Raw genomic sequence first — 22,371 nt, forward strand, 5'->3', positions numbered from 1 at the left:
AAGTCAATTCTGGAACAGATGTCCTGGAGTGAAGCAGCAAGCAATACAAGACGAATCTTCTCTGGCGTCTGTCTGTGGATTGAAATATATGAAAAAAACAACAATATAATGGTATTATATTCTGAATTCTTTTTCCAAACCATACAATGATTTTATGTTTTTAAGGGAGGGAGTCAGGGCAAGCAGATTTTCTGTACACAATGTTTCCAGCCGTCATTTTGGACAGGCAGTTTTCAGAAAAAATTCATGACATTAGGCGACGAAAAAAGAAAACCCTGTTCTACTTTATTGTGAAATATGCTAAATTTTAAAAATAATGCTTGAATAAGTTCTGTGAACTCAAAACAAGGCCAGACTAATAAATGAACTAAGCAATTTAAAATGACTGAACACCAAATATATATTGGCAGGGTCAACTTTTGGACTGTCAATTTGGTTAAAAATGACAAAAACTTGTAAACTCCTAGCTAAGACTTATGTTGCCTGGTTGGTAAGCATAAATACAGAGTGTTCCAGACTGATGAGTACATGTATCTTATATTCTCCGGATTTGAAAAAAAAAAGTTTTCGATATTTAATATGGCAGCTGTCACCTCCTTATTCGGTTAATTTAATTCATTTATTTGCTTCGTGTGTGACATTAATTGGTATTATTGAAAATCTATGCAAATCTGCTTTTTGGGGCACCCGCTATGGCGGCACCCCACTATTGGCTTGTAGTTGCAAATTACTTCAAATTTTGGTCTTGCAAGATTTACTTTTTATCTGTTTTTTTAAAGTAGGTGCTTAGAATAAATAACAGAACTAACTTGGTTTTGATTTTATTACTGTTTCTAATATGCATTGAATGGAAAAGATTAACATAGTTCGATGAACGCTTGAAATGCAAAATTAATGAAAATGCCTTTTAGGTCTTCCAAACACCCCAGACGCCATTACATGCAATCAAAAGACGGCGCTATTACTAACACCGAGTACACGCCAGTTTAAGTGCAGCATGATTTGTTGGATTGAACAGAGACGGCAAAACTGCTCACTCGTATGACACATATTTTGACCAAAAAATATTTTTGTTGTATTCCTGCATGAGCAAATGTAATATTATCGGTGTATTTCCACATGAGGAAATGCAATATTTTTGGTGTTGGCCTATATTTGGACGCATTCTGTAGACCTGCATAGTGGCTATTGAGACAAAAAATAATTTGCCAAATTACCTGAATAAAGGTGATGGACTACAAGTAGCCCTGCAGAGATGGAGAAGCTTGAACAAAATCGATATTGTATGCCTTCTTTTGTCATATTTAGATATGTATTGGCTAATTTATTTAACAAAAAAAATCTGGCTTAATAGCAATGATTATATTATGTATGTATACTATCACGCAGGCCCTAAATATGGGTCATTCTGTATTTAGTATTGAAAACTTTGTGAAAAAATCTTCTTTATAATTATTATAAATCACCTTAATAACATATAGTTCTGATGATCTATTGCTATAACACCCCGTGGTACCTCACAACCCTCCGAGTTCATCTATAATTTAAATGTTTTCAAAAAGTGGGGACTGTTCTCTATTCCCTGACTGCTAAAAAATTGGTAACCCCCTGATTTTTCCCCAACTGCACTATAATTCTGTATAATTTTTTAATAGAATCCATACTCATTTATTTTTGATCCTGTAACTATTTGTTTTGATATTATACTGTTCATTTTGATTCTAGTTATATTATCATTTTTGAACCTACACTCTTTCGGGTTGTGCAATAATGAAAATTCACTCAAAGTTGCTTGCCTCGGCCTGCCAAAAATTCTTCGCCCCCCTCCTTGCACATGCCAAATTTTGGGGATCCCAATTTACAAACCTTAAATGGTCTAGATACAAAATGTGCATATTCAAGCGTTTCCATACTGTTTTCCTGAGCCTTTTTAGAGCATTTTCTTTAAAAGGCACCCCATGAATGTGTGCCAAAAATTGCTTGCCCCCCCTTGGGCGCCAAAAATTTTACCCTCCCACAAGGGTTCATAATTATTGCACAGCCCGTTATTAAAATGAAGTTTTTTTTATTTTTTAATATATAACAATTATTCAAAGAAAAATGAAAAAAAGGGCTAACTATCCAAATTTGATATTTTTGGCCATTTTTGATAAGACAACTACTCAAATTTGATAAGTTAGGTCATATTTGACAAGGACCTATTCATTTTTTTAAATGACAAGGCAATCTTATCAAATTTGATGAGTTTCCTGTCATTAATTTGTTGAGAATATCCTAATCATTTTGAAGAGAAATCTGTTATGTCCCCATATCTGAATAGTTTCTTTTATCAAATTTGACAATGATCTATACAAAAATGAATAGATCATAAGAGTCAGCAGGGTTCGGTTTCTGCCAGTGGCAAAAACCTGTTTTTGCCTGGTTTAAACCGGCAAAAACTCACATATGTGAGTGGACACTACGAATAAGCCGTAAACTCGGCAAATTGTATTCTGAGATACAATGCAAAACATGCATGCAGGTTGTATTCATAGGTGTCTCAATTAGGCACGACATGTATCTCATTTGATAGCGTTTAAACCAATCAATAATCCTATTGCTGAAGAGGATAATAATCTAATCATTAGATAGCTCAGGCTAGTCTTTGTTTGCTTTGGCTAAATCCTGTTCAAGTGGTGGGTTACAATTGCATTGTATTTTGTCTAGGTAACAATAACAATGAGAGGACATTCCTGAATCTCGTTGACTTGGGGATGATTTGAAATGACCGCCAATTATGACTTTATTACCAACAATGTGGAAAAACAGACACAAGTAGAACCGAAAAAGTTACCATTTTGTTGAAGGAGCAGAGTTCAACAAACCATATAACCCCACTTCTGGATATTGTTTGAAGTCAAATCATATACTAGTTTAAAGCTTATGATATATATTTTCTAAACATGAAATAAAACAAAATTGACCGGGGGTGGACTTTACGGCTGATTCTTAGTGTCCAGTCACATATAGTCACTCCAATATTAATAAATAACACCGAAAGCTCATAAACAGCAGCAGTTCAGCACACAACTTTGAATGAATCATACAACATAATTTTTGTCTCAATAAGTCCTTAAAATGAAAAAGTTTTGAATCTGATAATTATATGCCACATTTCGGTTAAATGCACTTGAGCAATGGAAACGCATGTCTTTAATTTCTTAATATGTTACTTATAATTACAAAATCTGGCATTGTTACACTCAGGAAATGAGTTTTGTAACTTAATAATTTGTTTTGAAATGAAAAAACTGAACTATAAATCACTTTTTTAGTTTTTGCCATTTGTGCCGGCAAAAACTGGCAAAAATTGTTTTTGCCAAGCGGTTAAAACTGCGGTTTTTTTTTCACCTGCGGCAAAAACCTGTGAACCCTGTAAGAGTGTGGGCGCATTACCCCCTGTGGGCGTACCCTTCTTTGCACATGCCACTGACCCCGTTCCTTATAACCTTAAGTTTGAAAGTGATGTTTATTTTGATTGTCATATTGCATCTTTTGATGAATCCCGACCTACCTACCCTAAATTTTTTTTTAGGCCTTACAGACGACAAATATTCAAAAGGCCACAAAATACAACTTATAGAACATCCACATTGCTGTCAATAATTATTGCTTTTTTTCATCTCCGAAAGTTAACGAGAAAGGTTAATTAATTTACAAAATAATCCAGTCGATAGGAAATGACCGGTTGATGCATTCACGTGCCAAGTGACATCGTTCGGCAGTTGAGATTTCTTCAACTTGCAAAAGCGACATTGTTTTTGCGTCAGTGACCTGTATCGATTGATCGACTTGATGATCAGAAAATAGAAGTAAACATGAGCATGTGTGAGAATCATTTTTCTGCATAAGTGCTCAAGTATAAATTCAGCATAATACGTACATTACTGTGACCTAAATATCACTAGGTGGGAGTAGCAAATTATGTATTTACAAGAAAATAATATAGAACTGAAATGTTGATATAGGCCAGCTAGTATCGCTGAAAAATCTGGGACTTGAATTTGCCACAGTGCATATACATGCAAGGACTCGGACATCAGAAATTGTGAGGGACTTGGATTCGGACACCAGGGACTTGGATTCGGACACCAGGGACTTCAGCTCCCGACATAGCCCCCCGACTGACACTGATATTCAAAAGTATCTCATTTTGGAAAATGGATCTCATATTTGTAATCGTCTCAAATTGAATAAATTTGAGAAGCAATTTGAGATCCAATATGAGATCCAATTTGAGTGACAAATTGAGATATAATCCACCCAATTAGGTTTTATTGGGTGCTAAGTTGCTAACTATTATAGTTGGTGAAGTATGATACTGTATGGAACCAGTGTCTAGACTTCTCATGGTCAAGTATGGGTTTAATTGCTGTTCATGGTCTTTTGAGTATGACAAGGTGACCATATATTGGTAAAGTTGATCTAAAAATGTTTTTCTTGTTCCTTTCTAAAACAAACAATCAAGGGAATGTTTTTCAAATTATTTAAAGCATCAGAATATATCTCACAAACTTAAAATCTGAATAATCATGATAAAATTGCGCCGGAAAACCGCAAACTCAATCACTAACAAAGGGTCGACTTATAAATTCCAGGAGGATATATCTAGTTGGTTACTTGGTTTCAGTTTGTTTGATATAAAAAAAAATGAAAAGAACAACAGATAATGTGAGCCCCCATGTCACAAGGGAAAAAGCGGTAAATCGCACATTATTTCACATTATTTGCACATTATTTGCAGAATCTCTCCTCTTTTTTCAGATTATAAACTTACTTAACAGAAATTGTGGGAAATTTTGGCGATCTTAGCGTTTTTTGAGCGATATTGCTCGCTTTTACCGCTTTTTCCCTTGTGTCATGGGGCCTGTATCACCCGCCATACACCAAATTTTTGAAGGAAAAAAAATGCATTGGGGGGTGTTTGGGGGGTCAAAAAAAAAATAAAATGTTTGAAATTGCCCATACTTTCAACCCCTGCAATTTTAAGGCAGTCAATATATAGAATATTGTCCAATTTGAATTCCAAAATGTGGCTTTACCACAGGGTTCAATGGGAGAATTCAAACTTTAAATGGCTTTTTCCGGAATTTCAAGTGCTTTTTTTCCTCTGGCGTCAAAAAATTAGAATTGATTCCGGATCAAAGTTTCATAACGAGAACGCGCATATTACTTAGGGCTTTCAAAAAGAAGCGGAAATTTAAATCAAATTTGCTCCACAGGTTCCAAAGTACACAATGTGCTTACACTCAGTGATTTACCAGCCTACCTTGTATGTCCGATGTGTTAAATGCAGCCAATGCTTAATGGGCTGTTCCAGTTAAAATCCTTACACCCTCTAGATGGAGGTCATGACGTCAATCGAAAGAAGCGGGAAATTTAAATCAAATTTGCTCCACAGGTTCCAAAGTACACAATGTGCTTACACTCAGTGATTTACCAGCCTACCTTGTATGTCCGATGTGTTAAATGCAGCCAATGCTTAATGGGCTGTTCCAGTTAAAAAGCTTACACCCTCTAGATGGAGGTCATGACGTCAATCTTGCACACAGGAGTGTAGATATCAAATATGGTCACCCATTCAGGCAACTCCATTTGATATTCACACTCCCTGTGTGGAAGATGTCTTGCCGGTGGGGAGTATGGAATTCAAATGGAATAGCCCAGCATTTCTTCTTTTGTAGGATTTGAATGATTTCAATATTTAAGTCTGTTCCAGATCATGATTTTACATTTGAAATCACTCGCCTTAAAAAAATTTAAAAAATCTGCAGGGGGGGGGGTAGCTGGGGGGGCTGAAAATTTGAAAGCGTTCAAAATCACTCATATTTTTAACCACTGGAATCTCAAGGCAGCCAATGTGTAGCATATAGCTCAATTTGGACTCCAACTTGTATATTTTGCATAGGGTTCCATGTAAAATTAAAACTTCAAATGCATTTTTCTTTAATTCCAATTTCTTTTTTCCTCTGGCGTCAAAAAATTAGAATTGGTTCCGGATCAAAGTTTAGAACGAGAACGCGCATATTACTTAGGGCTTTCGAGATAAAAAAAAAAAAAAAAAAAAAAAAAAAGCCGCAAAAAATGAAATCGATATTTTGCTGCACAGGCTGGCTGTGTACTGTACATACTCAATGTGTAGCTGATACAGTGAAATTTGACTGCCACACTCTTGCAGCCAATGGGCTATTCCATTTGACATGCATACACCCCTAGATGGAGGTCATGACCTCAATCAGCAGCACAGGGGTGTAGATATCAAATGGAATCGCCTATTCAGGTAACTTCATTTGAAATTCACACTCCTTGTCTCGAAGATTAAGGGCATGTCTTCCATAGGGGTGTATGGATTTTAACTGGAATAGCCCAATGGTTTAATCACCTGTTTGAGTTCTGCATGTAAAATCATCTGCAAGTAAGAAGCCCCCATGTCACAAGGGAAAAAGCGGTAAATCGCACATTATTTCACATTATTTGCACATTATTTGCAGAATCTCTCCTCTTTTTTCAGATTATAAACTTACTTAACAGAAATTGTGGGAAATTTTGGCGATCTTAGCGTTTTTGAGCGATATTGCTCGTTTTACCGCTTTTTCCCTTGTGTCATGGGGCCTAATGTGGAAACAATTCATGCAGTGAAAACTGAAGCAAAACCCTGATATTTAAATTTGAAATATCAACAATAAGATGTTTCATAGTATAATTGACCTTGTCTTCTTGGTAGAGAAACCTGAACAAAATTCCCAATACTACTTCAGCTATTAAATTACAATAAAATAGGCCTTGCTCAGTCAAAAATACAATTTTGGTGATCCCCAACTTCTTTGACCATGAAATGACAAACATTTGGTAGCACCTATGTATTAAGCATCAATTGGGTGATTATGGATCTCATATTGGTACTCAAATTCATTCTCAAATTGGGTCTCAATTCTATCCAATTTGAGATGCTTTTCAAAATGAGATCCATTTTCCAAAATGAGATAGTTGTGCACAACAGTGTGAAAAGTATTTAATTATCTTTGTAATCACTCAAAGACCATTTTGTAAGAATTTTACATCCGAACTATAGTGCTACGGTATTCAATTTTTATGGCCCTTTTTATTTCACATGTAAAGTCTATTGGGGTGATGATTAGAAATGGACAGCAATATTGAAAAACCCTCATTTTGGGCCATTTTAGTCACTAAAATGACCATAAAAAAATAACCGCAATTAGTTCTGAAGTAAAATTCACACACAATGCTACCTTAGTGCGTACAAACATATTTAAATACATTTCATTCGAGGGCTATAGCAAAAACAAAAAATGTCCTACAGGGCTGTCAACTCTCACGCATTGGCCGTGAGTCTCACGCATTGGGTCACTTTCTCACACCAAGGTAGTATAATCTCACGCCTAGGTAGTAAATCTCAAAAAGCTGGAAAATGAGTAAAATCGCACGCATCGTCATAAATAAATTGTTGCTCCTACCCCCCCCTTCACATTCTCAAGTGCCATGGCTCAATGAATCAGTATATCAGTAAAAACACAAACACACTTCATAGTAATTGGTCTTGTCTTCTTAGCTGAGAAAACAAGATCTGCAAGCACAAATTAACAAAGAGGATACAGCACATCTGGATTTATTCATAAAGTGTTACAGCAAGCTCAACATTTTATGGTGAAACTTAATCCATGATAATAGAAGTTTTCGACTTGCAAATGTCCAGACCAGCTAAACTAGAGCATAATGTGATGTATAGGGACAAGGAGAATAAACATTTAGTAATTGATGGTAATAGATACTGTCACCTCCCTGCCAGTTGGTCTGGCCAACGATGTTTCCTCTTTAAGATCATTTGAGCAATTAGGCCCCGCATAGTCAAAATACAATTTTGGTGAATCCCAACTTCTTTGACCATCAGATGATAAACATTTGGTAGCACCAATGTACATAATTATATTAAGCACCAATTGGGTGATTACGGATCTCATATAGTACTCAAATTCATTCTCAAATTGCATCTCCATTTTATCCAATTTGAGACGATTTTCAAAATGAAATCCATTTTCCAAAATGAGATAGTTGTGCACAACAGTGTCACACTGATAGAGTTTACCTTTGGTGTGAGTTCTGATTTGGTATTTGAGGCCAATAAGTTTTCTCATTGCAGCAAATTCTGATGTGGTTTTCAAGGGTACTTTTATAGGCAAAATATTTCTGACAGTATTCACAGCAAAATGGTTGCTCTTCGGTGTGAGTTCTGATGTGGTTATTAAAAGTATTGTTATGAAATATGACCATGATTGGTCGATTTAAATCATATCGCCGTCTTTTAGACCATATTTTATCGTTTTGTGCAATTGTTTCGGGGCGGGGCCCTGGCAACATTTTTATGCAATATTACTTCTAATTTATAATATATTATTATTGATGTATTCCTTTATAAACTGCATTTATATGTTGTATTGTCCTGTTGTTTAATATGCCTGCGGATGTTTGAGCCTGGTCATGTACCTTCTCAACCCTCCTGACTGGCCTTAAATGTATTCTTTTCAATATATCTGTTTTATGTGTATTATGAATAAAATTGAAATGATGAAACTAACTAGTAAAGCATTTCAGACAATATTCACACTTGTAGGGTTTCTCTTTAGTGTGAATTCTGATGTGGCGCACTAAGCTACTTCTGTCAACAAAACATTTCTGACAGTACTCACACTGATAAGGTTTTTCTTTAGTATGAGTTCTGATGTGGTATGCGAGGCCATGCCTGCGAGCAAACCATTTTTGACAATATTGACATTGGTACGGTTTCTCTTTGGTGTGAGTTCTGATGTGTTGTTTTAGATTACTACTCCGCATAAAACCTTTCTGACAAAATTCACACCGATAAGGAGTCCCCTCTTTTGTGTGAGTTCTGATGTGGTTTTTAAACGTCATGTTATGAGTAAAACACTTCTGACAAAATTCACACTTGTAGGGTTTCTCTTCAGTATGAGTTCTGATGTGGCGAACCATGCTACTGCTGTCGGCAAAATGTATCTGACAATAATCACACTGATAAGGTTTTTCGTTGGTATGAGTTCTGATGTGCTTTGTGAGGCCATCACTGCGAGCAAAACATTTCTGACAATATTGACACTGGTACGGTTTTTCTTTGGTGTGAGTTCTGTTGTGTCGTTTTAGATCCTTACTCTGCATAAAAAATTTCTGACAAAATTCACACCGATAAGGAGTCTCCTCTTTTGTGTGAGTTCTGATGTGGTTTTTAAACGTCATGTTATGAGTAAAACACTTCTGACAATATTCACACTTGTAAGGTTTCTCTTTAGTGTGAGTTCTGATATGGCGCAACAAGCCACTTTTGTCAGCAAAACACTTCTGACAGTACTCACACTGATAAGGTTTTTCATTGGTATGAGTTCTGATGTGGTATGTGAGGCAATGCCGGCGAGCAAAATATTTTTGACAATACTCACATTGATACAGTTTTTTCTTAGTATGAATTCTAATGTGGTTTGCAAGACCATATTTTGTAGCAAAACATTTCTGACAGTACTCACACTGATAGGGTTTCTCTTGCGTGTGAGTTATCATATGCCTTGTAAGGTTATGGTTCTCACTGAAACGTTTCTGACACCACTCACATTGAAAGGGTTTCTCTTTGGTGTGAGTTCTGATGTGATTTTTCAGAACACTGCTCTACGTAAAACATTTCTGACAATATTCACACTGATAAGGTTTCTTTTTTATGGTCAAACAGTTACTGAATTGGTACCATAGTATCCTGTGGCTATTGAAATGCCTTTCCAGGTCACAACCTTTTGACAAGTTTTTCTTACAAAACACACATTTGCATCTACAAGCTTGCACATATTTAATAAGATGTCTGTTCACATGGGTTTTCAATTTTTCCAAAGAATAATGCTTGATTCTGCAAAATGCACAAGTAAATGGTTTCAAATAATTCACTGCCATTTGTTGCTGAGTGTTACATGCATTTTACATAGTGAACTATGTAAGATGTAGATCAAGTTACTGTATGTGTGCACCTAAAACCCACCATGAAAGTCAATTCTGGAACAGATGTCCTGGAGTAGGAGCAGGAAGCAATAGGCCTACAAGGCAAAAGTCTTCGCTGGCTTCTGTCTGCGGATCTGAAATGTTCAAACAACAATATAATTATGGTGTTATATATATATTCTGAATTCTCTTTTCAAACCATACATTTATGTTTTTAAGGGAGGGAGTCAGGACAAGCAGATTTTCTGTACAAAATGTTTTCCAGCGTGATAGTTAGCTAGCCATCCGTCTTTATCCATCCTTCTTTTCCTTTATCTGCAGTCTGCACTTGTTATGGCTACATTCTTTCTTATGCCTACACTTTATCACTCCCTCACTCTCCTTCTCCCTCTCTCCACTTCTCCTGACCTTTCTTTCTTTTTCTCTTCCTCCCCTCCCCTCTAATCTTGATAGCCCATCTACTTCGAATTCCCCTCCTTCACTCCCTCCCTTGCCCCTGGCTTTTAAACTGACTATTCGTGATATTAAGAAACCCATTTGACTTTATTGAATAGCCCTATAACCATGATAACAACATATACTGCAAAATAGTTAATTAATAGAAAGTGACACATTAGACCTATATAACAAGCCACGTTGTTACCGTAAACGATCAGCTTGTTTAAATGAGGCACCTAAATTAAGGGCCATTAAGGGGGTACTACACCCCTGGTCAATTTTGAGCCTATCTTTGCATTTTTCTCAAAAATTATAGCGCATTGGTGACAAGTAAGATACGTATAATATAGGGGCAAGGACTTCAACTACTGCACTGAAAATTCAGCAACTCTAGGCAAGTAGTTATTGATTTATTGATCAAATATTGGGTTTCCCTCATTTTTGACTGTAACTCCACAACTGTTGTCTGTGTTGAAATGAAAATCTCCAGTGCAGTGGTTGTAGTCCTTGCCCCTATAATTAATATATCTTACTTGTCACCATGCGCAATAATTTTTGAGAAAAAAAAAAATAGGCACAAAATTGGCCAGGGGTGTAGTACCCCCTTAAGATTACAATAGTGTCAAAATCTGAATTTTGAAAAACATTGAGGACGGTTCTTTTCAGCAAATGTTACAATATTGTGTTCCTAAAAACCTACCATGAAAGTAAATTGTAGCAAAGATGTCCTGGAGTGAAGTAGCAAGATATACAAGACCACAATCCAAGCTGGCTTGGCCCTGGTTCTACTTGTAGATGTTTTGAACCACAGATCGGTGGATAGATAAATCTGAAAGGTTACAACATGATATTAATATTTGGTATTATTGTCTTATTTTCTAAACACAATTCATTTCTATGAGGTTCCCAGTGCATGAAAGATCCATAATTCGAATAAAACAAAAAAGGCATCAAATTTCAAATTTATTCAGACCAGCTTGAAACCAGACCAATACCGTCCTTGCAGTTTAAGGATGTTGATGTTAAATAGTTCTTGAGATAAAAGCAAAAAGGTTAAAATCACATTCTGGCAAATGCTCAGAGTTGGATAAAAATGGTCTCAAATTATTGCTAATGAAAACACATTACATAAAACAAAGAATATGTAATGTCAAAGCCCATTGAAAGCTCTTGACATTAACAATATGGTTTTATGTTACCCAGTGGTGCAGCGTCATAGGGGCACGGGCGGTACATGGATCGAATCCATGGGTTCCTACAGTCACCCATGGAAAACAGGGTACCAGTACTGAAAACCAGTAGGTCCAGTACACCATGTTCATATGGGCCATGAGTTAGTTTGTTTACATTGCAGTAATTCTATAAGAATACCGTAAACGTTCGCCTAATGGCGCTATAGGCTCCCTTGACATAACTGGAATTTTAGACACAAAACTAAAAGTACCCTCCCATATAAAAATCCCACCAGCAAATAGGGGCACTTACCCTTAATTCTTGTTGGGATTTTTAGAGGAGGGAGTCCTCTATAAGTACATGAAATTTACACCAAGGCAAAGCCCAGGTGCGCCATTAGGCGAACGTTTACGGTAGTCAATACAGATTCCAAACAGGTAAAACTTCAAATCAGTTTTAGTTGCCCTTTATTAATAACTCCAAATTGACATGACATTGAATTTTATTTGCTCAATTTCATACCAAAATCAAGGAAAACATGGTTTTATTAAATTGCAAAATAACATGGAAATCACATAGGGTCAAATCCAATGCATTTTACATAATTAGGCTAATTTTCAGGCTAAGATAAGGCTAAGACGAGGCTAAGGAAATGAGGCTATTCATAAGGCTTATTTTCTGAGGCTAAGTCGAGGCTTAGATAAGGCCTCGACCTTTGGTATTAACCCATGGATTCGGGAGCTAAAAACGCACCTCGGCACGGGGCGTCCAATGTCCATTCAGTGCTGCCATATATCATATTGTCTGTTTTGTTTATGCTATTGGCTGCTGCCACATGAATAATGTCGGCCACCGTCGTCTGCCTACTCACCAGATGTTTGGGGAGCACATTTCTTCAACATTTTGACAAGTTAATTGACATCAAATGTTCTATTCTGTATTGTTTGGCAATAGGCCTATAATGTCTTTTGCCAATAGTAGCCTACTGTACATGTAGTATGTTAACTTAAAAGTTGTATTTTTTTGTTTTTAATTGCAAAGATCAGGTATTTTTTATTCCCGATTCGAATTCTGCACCCTTCACAAGGGTGCAGAATTCAGCATAACTTTGACGATAATTTTGCCTTTTTGGACACTAAAATGCATTTGATCCTTAATTTTGTTTCAACCGACATTGAACCGAGTCTTAAATTAGCAAGCACAATAAATTATAAGGTCATGTGAGTACCAATTTTATATACCGGTACCGCTGTTGAACAAATTTTGAAGAAATGTTTAAAATAACTGAACTGCAACTGACCTGCGCAAATCATTAAGTGTGTATTTTCTAGGGGTGTGATTTTCGGGTATTTTTGTGCCGGCCCGGGTATCCGGCACATTTTTTTTTTATACAAGTTTTTTTTTCCCGGGTTTTGTAGTGTCCCTGGACCTAGACCTAAATGCTAGGATCATTCATGGTTGACCTAAAAAACATATGAAAATTGATAATTTGTATTCATGTCATATCTGCATATCCCGCTAGGTGAGTAAATGGGGCGTTCACTAAAAGCGGGAGGAATTACTGAACAGGTAGAATCATTGAAAAGGTAAATTTCATTTATCTGAGTCTGACCCTCGTTAAGCCTAAGTTTCCATTTTAGCTTCTTTCTTTCTTTTTAGTTTCTTCTACATGGGCCAATTTTGTTCCATTTTTTAAAAACATTTTGCTGCTATAAAGCTTGCAAATTTCCGTTACCATGTTTTTTATTTACTCAATCCCGTTCCCATTATTTTCTAAATCTGCCCTTTCTTACATTTCCCTGTTGACTTCATTTTTTATTTGCTGCTTAGCTTGTGATTTCCCGTTTTCATGTTATTTATTTAGTTCTGTCCTCAGTTTAATAGCTTTTTTTTATTTAAATCATCTAATTTTATTAGATTTTATTATTCTTTCCTTCTTTAGCCTATTTTATTCCCGTTTTCATTTTCTTACTGTGACTAACTATAGGCTAACCCACATACTCGTAGGCCTACCTGTTTGTCCTCATTTTGTTTTCTTTTTTAATTGGCCATGCGTTTTGAGTTGGGCCAGTAAATAGGTGGAGATGTTACATGCGCGCGACATTTTAGGGTTCATCTTTTCAATTTTCTCAGTTAATATGCACCCTATGTAGTTACATTTGGTGTCAAATGAAAGCTAGTGATGAGACCAATACAGTAAACCTTTAAAAAGTTGTAAAAAGTTATTAACATTTGAATAATTTGCATCTAATTAGCATAATGTGCGGGGTGGAGGAGGATCAGGAGGAGGAGGATCAGGAGGAGCAAATTTGATCAAAGTGACCCCCAGGGGTCATATGATGCTAGAGGTCCATTTCTTTTTTCCCATTTTTACAATTCACTTTAAACTGCATACTATAACACCATACAATCATATTCCAGGTAATTTGATTTGCTTTGAGAAGCAATTTTGCATATTTTATTTTCCGTTCGGGTTACACATTGAAGTCAATGGGAAAATATGCCTTGAAAGAGGCTGGCGCAAAATCATTTTATTTTTATTGAACCCTATGATGCTATATATGTATTTAAAGCTCTGACTGAGAGGAATTCAAATATGGAACTTTTAAATATGTGGGGTGAAGCTAACTTTTATTTTTTAATTGTCAAATTTTACATTTTTCCCCTAAAATATTTGGTATTTTCAGTTCCATAACTCCTTAGTGTTACACCCTGTGCCATTTTAAAGTGCATTTTTGGATTCCTTGGTTCATTTGCAGCAAGAAAATGTATACTCTTATATATGTTGGGTATAATATGTGAAAGAAATGCATATCTAAACGAAAAAACATGCAATTGTCATCTCGCGAAAACATGTAACGCATTACCGGCCCAACTCAAAACGCATGGCCAATTACAGTAGGCCTACCTCTTCATGTTGTTTGTAAGACTAAGACGAGGCTAATAATTCGAGGCTATAATACGAGGCTAAACATTACATGCATGCACACCACGTCATCACCATGCATATTTGAACTCTCTAAATAACCCTCCCCACAAGCATCCCCAAACATCAATTAACCTAACACCCCAACAACAACATCAGTAACACATTTTCACCTGGGTCAGCTAGCATCAATACAAATTTAATGCTAACATTGAATGAACGCAGAATCAAGAATGGGCGTTTCTAGTACATACAGCGTCTGACTCTACCTGAGGACCTAGCCTAAGTCCCATGGGCTCCAAGAGTGGCTCTCCATACACACATGAACAAATACAATGACGGGTCGCCATTGCTCTCCATACACAAATGATCAAGTACAATGGCGAGTCCGACTGCCATGCAAATGAGCCAAATGAGCAGACCCTCTCAAGGGTCTGCTCTGTGATACCACACTGATCATACTGATCTTTATGTTATTACAGCGAGGCCCACATACAATGTTCAACACAAAGTGAACGATGTTATAACTTGGAGGGCTAACAAACCAACACCGCCAAATTCGACTGACGTGTGTACAACGTGGGATATGATGCTATGAGGAAATTGAATACTCGTTGTCTGATCATGCATGTGTGTTTATGGTTCGGATAGCGGTTACTTATCAACTCTCGTTCCGCCTTGGGTTTATTGAATACGTGGACTCTATATAAAGTCATCAATATGTCGTTTCCAGTCCTTGGCTGAACTATTGGGTTCAGCTATTAATTTTTTAAATAATTCTGTTACCCCATAGCATTAAAAAACTAGTATTTTGATAATTAAAATAGCTGGATGCGGTATGCAGCTGACTGGGGTGGTTACGAATTCGTTAAAACCACTAGAACCACAAACATGAAATATGGATATCCAACTAGTTTGCCCCTTAGGGTTACAAAGAACCGCTAACCATGAAATATGGATATCCAACTAGTTTGCCCTTGAGGGCTACAAAGAACAATGTGATATACATGTGATATACCAGAAATGTCTTCTAAAAAACAGCCAACAATTCCACCTTTGGCTTTTTCTAGTGATGGTATTCTGAAACTTTTACAAAAACTGAACCCAAATAAGGCCTCTGGGCCAGACAATATTCAGTTCGCATATTAAAAGAATGTGCTGAACAGATAGCTCCTCTCCTACAAGCGCTCTTCACTCAGAGTTTGCAAACAGGGAATCTACCAACAGACTGGCAGACTGCATTCATTACACCCTTGTTTAAGAAAGGAGATAGATCTTTACCTTCAAACCATCGTCCAGTATCGCTAACATCAGTGTGCTGCAAGACCAATAGACCATGGAACATGTTATCTTCAAACACATCATGGATCACTGTGACACTCATAGCATCATAACCGACGTCCAACACGGATTCAGGCGCAATCGTTCTTGCGAGTCGCAACTGTTAGAAACCATGGACGACCTTGCCTTCAATGTTGACAGAGGATATCAAACTGACATCATTGTTTTGGACTTACGAAAAGCTTTCGATATGGTTCCCCATCTCAGACTCTTGTCAAAGTTAGACCATCTAGGGATCAAAGGACCAATACATAGCTGGATCAAGACCTTCCTCACTTGCGAACGCAGAAAGTTGTTGTCGACGGAGCTGAATCTGTGGCTGAGGACGTGGTTTCAGGTGTACCGCAAGGTACCGTCATGGGCCCGCTTCTTTTTTTACTTTTTATTAATGATCTGCCGCAATCCATCAAATCGCAAATTAGGCTATTCGCCGACGATTGTTTACTTTACCATACTATTCAATCACAAGCTGATCATAATATTCTCCAGGAAGACTTACATCATCTTGAACTTTGGCAACAGAGATGGCTTATGCAGTTCAATCCCAGTAAGTGCACTGTCATCAGAATGACAAGTCCCAGACGGACTCCAAAAGTTTTTGATTATACCTTATGTGGTCAGAAACTGACTCCTGTTGATTCCAATCCATACCTCGGCATTGAAGTCTCCCGTACTCTGTCATGGAACACGCATATAGACAAAACGGTAAAAAAGGCGAATTCCGTTATGGGTTTGGTAAAAAGGAACCTTTATGCAGCACCCAAAGAAACCAAGACTCTTGCCTATCAATCCATTGTGAGACCAACGCTGGAGTATGCCGGTTCTATATGGGAGCCCCACACAGCAAAAAATATCTCCAAAATTGAAAAAGTGCAACGCTCCGCAGCCAGATTTGTATGTAGTGATTACAGCCGCCATAGTAGCGTTACATCTATGCTCAGTGAACTTGAATGGCCAACTCTTCAAGAAAGAAGAAAAGCCTCAAGATTGACGAACTTATATAAAATCAGAAATGAAGAACTTTTTGTCACAGCAGCAAACAAAAGGCTGATTCCATCGAGGAGTACACGCATACATCAGGCATGTTATAAACATCTGACTGCCAGAACGGAAACATTTAAGAACTCATATTTCCCAAAAACCATAGTCGACTGGAACGCCCTGCCCCCCAATGTCATCGAATCTACTTCACCAACTCAATTCAAAGAAAGGTTGAAAGCACATCTACATCTGCAGCACATCTAACTGACCCTGACCCTCCATTGGCGTGATACTCTGCGGAGGCGGTGCCAATTATAAAGCAGAAGCAGAAGCAGAAGAACCACTAACCGCATGAAATATGGATATCCAACTAGTTTGCCCTCGGAGCTTCAAAAACCACTCACCCGAAATATGGATATCCAACTAGTTTGCCCCGGAGGGCTACAAAGCACCAATAACCGCGAAATATGGATATCCAACTAGTTCACCTCGCATGGCTACAAAGAACCACTTAGCGCGCAATATTTTTTTACCTCAAAAAAGAATTAATATCTACCAAACGTAAAAAGCGGCCAAAGTTTAAAAAATCTTTCCTGTGTGGCTTTTCACCCTTTTTTAAACTTGGTCCCATTTATGAAAGTTTTTAAAGACCCATACGAAGTCATCTACATGTATAGGCTACTTGTTGGTTTTCTTAGTTGTCAATGTTTATTTTGTAGAGCAAATGAATTAATGTTGAAGTTTTTTTCCGTATAGACGTTATAATGTATTTTGTAGCCAGGGTTGTCACTACGCCGGACGGCGCCGGTCGGGGCCGTCCGGCACTGTCTGGGGCCGTCCGGCACTCACAAAAAAAAAAAAAAGAGCAAGAAAATTTTTTTTAGTGGGGTGGTACCCTCAAAGCCTATTCCCCAATCCCTAGCGTTCACTAAAAAGATAGTGCGAGGAGCGAGAGATTCGCTCGCTACGCTTCGCCTTCAATATTTTAACCAGTACTTTTTTGGTCCTGGTGACAACCCTGTTTGTAGCAAATACTCACTTTGTTAAATTCTTCATCATCATGTGCGATTCTGCGCCTTTAATATGTACAGGTGTAGGGCCTATATCATATGTAGCAGGTTGACACACAGTCAATTTGCTAAGTATATATAATACTCTACTACTCTTTATGATCACGCAATATAATGAAACATAAACCTTGAAATGTTTTTGATAAGGCTAAGTAAAAAATAAAACATGTTTCACGTCCGGGTTTTCGAAAAAAAGGAGCAAGAGGGGGCTTTTTATTTTCTATTTTTTATCGCAAAATTGGTGTAAATACCCATACTTGGAGCTGTTTTAGCGTACAATCTGTACATACAATAATGTCTGGAAAAAGAAGGAGGCCCTTTTTTATTTGTTGTTCTGAGAGTTACACCCCCTCTAATGATCACAAAACCTTCCTAAAATGTTTCTTGTATCTTAACAAGGCTATAGAAAGCAACCCAACTTCCTAGACATATTATTTGAAAAGTTATAACTGAATTTCAAAAAATAAAAATTTATTTGAGAAAACCTCAAAAAAGGAAGCGGGAGGGGACGTGAAACATGTTTATTTTTTTATTTGGCCTAATACATACAGTAGCCAAGGCTACGTCATATTGCACCGCTTTCGAACAGTCTTAAAACCTATAAGAGTACATTGTTGCATGTAAAAATTAGGACTCATTCTTCATGTTAATACTACTTTACTAAATGGGACCAAGTTTAAAAAAGGGTGAAAAGCCACACAGGAAAGATTTTTTAAACTTTGGCCGCTTTTTACGTTTTGAAACGTTTTTTGGTAGATATACATTGTACGTCATAGGTGTACACGCGTATAGACTGGCAAGCAAGTCTAATTCAAACGCGTGGGAAACTGAAGTGAAAGTGCGGCATTTCTTACATGTAATAGCTGCCTTCTGCACTGAATAAAAGAATAAAACCCCTAAAAGTAAACTAACGCCGAAAGTGCATCGCCCTCCCCCACCCCATCATATTTTTATTTTGCTTGCTTGAACCCCGAAGTCACTCCCATTGTGGCCTGTACACCATCCGCGATAATCAACTTTTGAAAAGCACCCTAAACAAGGATTTAACCCCTTGGCTAAAACGACACCCTAAACAGGGATTTCATTCCTAACATCAAATTTCATACCCTAAATTTCATTTCCGCGTATTTAGCAATTGCAATTTTTCATGTTTTTGACACCCTAAACGCGATACGCGCGTATCGTGCCTACCCACGAAAAACGACCCTTTTTACGGGTTTTCATTATCGCGGATGGTGTACAGGCCACAATGGGAGTGACCCCCCCCGGGCTTGAGTTGAACCGGGGCTTGAAGTTTTGAACTTGATGTCTAATGTTTTTAAGCAATATGTCTGGGGCTGAAAAGTAGAGTGTTACCTCACCTAAGTTTTCACCTCAGCTTCCCATCCAGAAGTGGACACTGCTGATGCTGAATTATCAACAAATCTAGATCGATTCTACTGCTTCCCTGCATGCCTGATGTCAGTCTTCGTGAACGCGGCCATGTCGTTGCGGACCGTTTCCTGTACACGTACATTCCTCCCGTCTTAGGAGCACCTCCGAATTCACGGAGTATTAGTTCAGGGGAGTTCACACCTAGCCTAGTTCACAAAACCCTCCTAACTCCTATTCTGATTCCAGAAAAACTCAGCACTAATTTTTTCTAGGATTACAAGAATAATTTGTACACTCTGTACCTTTTTGTTTAGGGAGTGTTCATAATTACTTTGGTGGGGTGGGAAGGGGTCCAAAAGTTGAGTCAAAAAAGTTTTGAGGGGCCTAGAAGGTGGATACTTCAAGGATGCTCTGTGACGTCACCATAAGTAATATGACTGTAAAAATTATATGTTCAGTTGAAGATTGTATTTACCTTTAATATACCATTAACCAATATAACTTGAATCTTACAGTTTTTCATAAAAATGAAGAAATATTTTCAAAAAAATAAATCCGTTTTGCCCCACTATCGGGGCAAAACGGAACCCCCCTATGGGGCAAAACGGCACCCTGGGTGTAAACTTATATCAGTAGTTCCATCGGTAGGCCCTAGGCCTAGTTATATGTTGGCCTATATTCAGTTACAATATTAAGTGGGCCTACCATCTCTGTGGAGTGAGTTAACTTCTTATAGACCTAGTAGGCCTATAATATGTATGACCGATATTTGATTAGTAGGCCTACCCATCTCTGTAGAGTAAGTTAACTTTTAATCATTAATTCTATCCGTAGGCCTAGTTTAATATGCCTATGTTTCAGCAAAGTGTTTACCACCACGAGTAGGCCCCTAGATAACGCCTACATTTCCTTGAGTGAAGACGTATTTATGTACAATTGGGGCAAAACGGAACCCTGTTCCGTTATGCCCCACACTAGGGGTTCCGTTTTGCCCCATACCCGATTTTTTAGGAATAGGTTGCATGCATTGTAGCATATAGCCCATGCAGTACATACAGGTCAAAGCTAGTACCTTAGTGTTTACATATACACAATTATTTAAGAATCCGATATTAATGAAGTAAAATTTCAGCACATTAAACATCTTCATATCTTACGTCAGACAGGTTGTAATTTTTTGACTCGATCTTGCTAGGATGTCAGTAGATTGTTTCAGATCAAATTTTTGTTGTAAATCTGCGTGGCCATACTTGTGTTCCTCGATATAATTTGCATAGACGACAGTATTGCCAAGGCCTATTTTCCCTATGGGTCCGTTTTGCCCTGGGGGTCCGTTATGCCCCACCTTCCCCTACTACATCCTGATAGAAGGAGGAGGGGTCAAAAAGTTTTTAACACGAAAATACCTTTTTAATACGAAAAACACCTTGTTTTGAGCCCAGCTGGGGTAAAATTGCACAACTTTTGCAATTTTACCCTATCTGGGCTCAAAACAAGCCTATATATAGGTATGCTAGGTGAATTCAAATTTGCCATCAAACTACATCATTTTATATCAAATTAAAGCCCTTGAGTAAAGAAAGCCAAAACTGAAAACCTTTTTGTCATAGCACTTTCCGTGGCAAAGTTACATCTTGTCAAAGATCGACTTTCATCAAAAAGATTCTGCTAGCAAAATTCCCCAAAACTGCATTTCGGGGTGTTTCTAGATCTTATAGTCTCATGAGGATAGCAGCTTTTTTTAATGGAACTGCTATCAAAATCCCTCTAAAATTCCATGTGCGAGTATCTTATCACCATGAAATCATATATTTGGGTCAGTATAGACAGCATATTTATATAGGTTTCCTTGAGCTAGCAGTTCTTTTATATTTCTATGTAAATATGTAGGTATTGCCGGTTTTGGTCATTTTGGCTGACTAGCAAATGTGTTAACTGAGGTTTCCCTCTCATACCTAAAGCCATAATGTGTGATTTGCTTCACAGCGATGCCCTCAATTTTACTCGGATTTTTACTTTTTGCATAATTATAATGCCCAGTGGTAGCCTAGGCCTATACTAAAATGCACGTAAAAGACTATAGCCTGAAAAGCTTTAATAACAGTAACTTTTTGTATTAAAACCGGGTCGACCCGGTTTTATTCAGAGTTCAGCGATCGAGTAGGCCTACTTGCTAACATGTAGCGCGATGCTCCGTGCAGTTGCACGATCGGCGAGCGTAGTGCAGCTGTGAGTGCAGGCATTGTAGACGTTGGAACACAGAATGATGAATCGCAATTTTCTTCGTTATACGTATAGGCCTACCTCATATTTTGTTTTGTTCTGCTACCCTTTTTCCTGATTTTGGGCGTTTTTGACACCCTAGGTACAGCGATGTACTCACCCAATGCTAAAAACAACCCTTTTTACTTGTTTTTGTACACGAGCACGGTCCACCTTGAAATACAAGTGCCCCCCGGAGTTAAGGAAACTATAAAATGGCAAATGGCATGGTTTAGAGTAGCAATGGGAAAGGTTATTGGTGAAACGGACTAATATTCTAAGTTTCTGAGCCAGGGTGAAGCTGTGTCTTCTGCCTTGATTGCTCGCGTCAATAAAACATGGAGATTATTGAGAACATGACTTTCGTGTATAGTTTAGGCGTTCCTTCAGTCTGAAGAACCCTAAAATGTAGGTCGAACATCGTTCGGTGTTGCCAACGTCAAAATGGGGTGATTTTGTATGTGAGCGCCCAAAATTTCACATCATTTACAATCAAAAATAGCTTTTTACCAAACTTTACAGTACAAAATAGACAAAACTTGTTAAATTTTGCTGAAAATGCGCGCGTAGGGTGTTGAAATTTCAATTTTGAGGACTAATTGTTCAAAAAAGGGGTCATTCAGTGTAAGCTGCTGAAAAAAACGGGGTACATGACGTATGCCAATATGGGAGTCCCCCCCTCCGGTCTTGTGCTTAGAGATACATTACAATAGACAAACTATATATAGTTAAAACAGTCATTCAAGTTCCAACACA

The 22,371-nt window shown here is 37.6% G+C and overlaps 1 long non-coding RNA gene across 2 annotated transcripts; it reads right to left on the bottom strand.

The window, feature by feature from the left end:
- LOC140168255 (uncharacterized) lies at nucleotides 1–19,469 on the bottom strand. 2 transcript variants are annotated; one of them, XR_011861173.1, is made up of 4 exons: nucleotides 19,341–19,469; nucleotides 11,189–11,317; nucleotides 10,091–10,184; nucleotides 1–72 (listed from the first exon to the last, which is right to left on the bottom strand). It is a non-coding gene; the product is annotated as an uncharacterized lncRNA (long non-coding RNA). The 2 variants fall into 2 exon arrangements; XR_011861172.1 differs by lacking the exon at nucleotides 1–72 and having other exon boundaries at nucleotides 9,175–10,184.
- Nucleotides 19,470–22,371: the final 2,902 nt, after the last annotated feature.

Source organism: Amphiura filiformis, chromosome 13, assembly GCF_039555335.1.
Source record: "Amphiura filiformis chromosome 13, Afil_fr2py, whole genome shotgun sequence".
In the NCBI taxonomy this organism is placed as follows: domain Eukaryota; kingdom Metazoa; phylum Echinodermata; class Ophiuroidea; order Amphilepidida; family Amphiuridae; genus Amphiura; species Amphiura filiformis.